The sequence below is a fragment of the Penaeus vannamei genome, chromosome 29, assembly GCF_042767895.1.
Source record: "Penaeus vannamei isolate JL-2024 chromosome 29, ASM4276789v1, whole genome shotgun sequence".
NCBI classification, from domain to species: domain Eukaryota; kingdom Metazoa; phylum Arthropoda; class Malacostraca; order Decapoda; family Penaeidae; genus Penaeus; species Penaeus vannamei.
Genome location: NC_091577.1, coordinates 14,199,585 through 14,202,707, shown reverse-complemented (window position 1 = coordinate 14,202,707; position 3,123 = coordinate 14,199,585).

The window sequence follows — 3,123 nt, the reverse complement described above, 5'->3', positions numbered from 1 at the left end:
TAGACAAATCTCACCTCTGGGCTAGCAGCCGTTTTCAGGATTTTTTTTGGGGGGGTGGGTAGGTGGGGAGGGGGTTGTGAGAGAATCTTTCCATTATATCAAAATACTCGGAAAGATATGGCCAGCTAAGGTAATTTTTGTTTACATTTGACATATACATACATATACAATGTATTATTACCGCTTTCGAGATAACGACCTATGGAGAGAAAACTGCATTCTAATCTCTTTGGAAATTATTCTCACATTTCCTTTGAGAATATGATGACAATAAAACAGGCTTGTTTCACAGGCACTGCATGATTGAGTAATAGCTCACTACAGCAGCCACTATTAAGAAATTTCTTTTATGGAGCAGTTCATTTCGATGCAGGTGCTTGCTTCCACTTGCTGAAGTATCAGAGGTGAGAGCATTGCACCATCGCCCACTCAAGGAGGAACATTCTACAGGAAATCAACTGCTGTGGACAGAGGTGTAAAGATATACCATCTGCCCTGTTGGGTATTGTTTATATCGAAGGTCTCACTACCAGGGCGATGCCCCTGAGATATTCCTCTCGGCCTTTTTCCTATCCTCGAGATTTTTACCGTTGATTCAGATTATTCTGCGCAAAATTGATAAGTCGTGTGTGTCTGTTGTACTTGTGGTCAGGGAAAGTCATACAGTCGCTAGAGTTCTTCTTGGGAGAAAGTTGAAAATGTAAATAAATGCTGGCGATTCCCATATTTCTCGTTTAAGCACATTGGACATTTCTCGGTGGGGCCATGATAGGCCTATGTTTATTCTCAGACGGTTTGTGAACATGCTTGTTCATTTTAATTTTTTGGAAGGCTGCATGCCACGTCTAAAGGACATTATTGCATTTTAGTTATCACAACTTTTATCATCGGTCTGCCATTGCCAATGTCGTCAGTAATTGACAACCTGTCAAGTAAATTTTCAGGAGAGGTGGAGGCCAAATAACTTCATTTTGATCGACGAATTGGTAATAAGTGATTAAATGATAATGGCTTAATAGGACTAATATATAAATAAATTCATAGATAAGTTTAAAAAGTGAACAATTTTGAAGCCGGAAAAAATATAAGAACTGTGATGATATAAGCTAACTCTTTGCTTGTCTTCCCGGAATTTAAAGCATTTAAGGGACATGTTTAGAAATATGCTTAATCGTAAGTTTTTCTATTTTTCTCTCTCTTTTTTTTCAGGGAGCATACGTTATAATAATTCTTCGTAACACTTACGTACCTTGTTTCATTCCTATAATAGGATTGATTTTACTAAGCCATGGAACTGTACTTAGGTTGCTTTGCGGTCAGAGGTTAGAATATTCATAGCCATTTCATAAATTAATTTCTTTTTTTATGTATTGTTTCATGCATTATTTGTTTATATAAAATAAATGGTTGATAATTACTCTTTACCCTCGCAGATAAAATAAAGATTGAAATAAGGCTATATCACCGTAGGCTATTTCGCCAGTGGACATTTTTAACATTCAAGAGAAAAAGGAATGGACAATGAGACAGATAGACAGATAGACAGAACTTGATACTGGGTAGTGAGTGAATGGAAAATAAATAGTGAGAATATATAAAAAATATGATAATTTAGGAGTGGAGAGAGGAAAGGGTCACAAAGGATAAAGGCTCAGAGGCAGAGGAAAATAAGGAGATCTCGAGATCTGCGTTTTTAATATGAAAAGCACACAAAATTGATCAATCAACCTCTATATCCACTGTCACCTAACAATTTAAAATTGATTGGTAAATTAATAAATACGCCAGTAACTCTTTAAAAAGACACATGCACACGAGATCAATGAACCTTATAACAACTCTTAAACAAACATTAAAAAGTATATATAAATTCCCTGAAACGTAAATAATTTTAGGCCCGTGGTCGCCGAGACGCCGCGGCAGCTGATCACAAGACAAGTGTTGACTCCGGTGCTTGTCGGTCGGACTGTGATTACCTGGGACGCATTTCTTATCTCACATGGATTCCAAGGGCTATGTTACTTCAGTCCCAGGTGGTGATAGCTTCCTTGGAGATTCGGTGAGTCGATTTGGATGTGAATTTACGTTGTTCAGAGCTTGGAAATTAGGAAAAAGGATATGTATATTGATGAGGTTTGGAATTTGATATCTAATCAAGTTTTTTTTTTTCTTTATGGTTCTGTGGGAGGATTCGTATTACTTGGCAATAGTCTTGTTTTAGTTGACTGTTTCGGATGAATCATATCAGTGCATTCAAACGATAAATTAACTTTAGTTTTAATTCTTTCATGTTTCTTTTCTTCATTCATCCAAAACAATAATTTTTGCTTCAATTTTTACCTTTAGTTGGATCATAATGGCTGGTCTGTCGCCCAGGCCTGAAATTCTTTAAGTGTTTAAGGAAAAAGATGTTAAATGACAATGCGATGCCACCATTGACGTTTAAAACAATTGTTTTCTTAATTATAAAGTCTCTTTGTGTTCTAACCAAATCCACTTGATAATCACAGTAATCTGTGATAGAAGGCCTACAGACTAAAATTCATCCTACCAGAGTCAAGTGATTGCTACAAGCTCTGTACTTTTAGAGCTCCAACAAAGGCTAACAAACCTGCATCAGGTATATTCTGTCAAAACAGAGGTTGAACTGTTCCTTTGTTTAATGATATATTGCCAGGAAATTCTACAAGGCATAAGTTGAAGACACCGTCGCGCGTAGATAGAGGGAAATGGACACCGCCATCTTATAAAGTGGAAGAAATAGTGGGATAGAACATAGTCTAAGCCTTATTGTCACCATTAAATGACGAAAATATATGGAATAGTTTTAGTTCCACTTCGCCATTAGTTAGAAGGAAAATTTTTCCTTTAGTGGACATAATCAATGAAGATAAGAAACTTTTCTTCTTTGCGTTTACCTTCGCACCTTGATAATAACAAAGTTATGACGTATGTGAGAGATAAAAAAATCTCAATATTTAAAAAATTGCCTCTCGATATCAGTATATGTAAACAAATAAGTGCGCAAAACAATCGGCTTTTCTTAAACAATAGCCACAGGTTAACAGCTCACGGTGCACTATCAAGTTCAGGCACGCCTAGTCACAGCAACTTAAATTGATA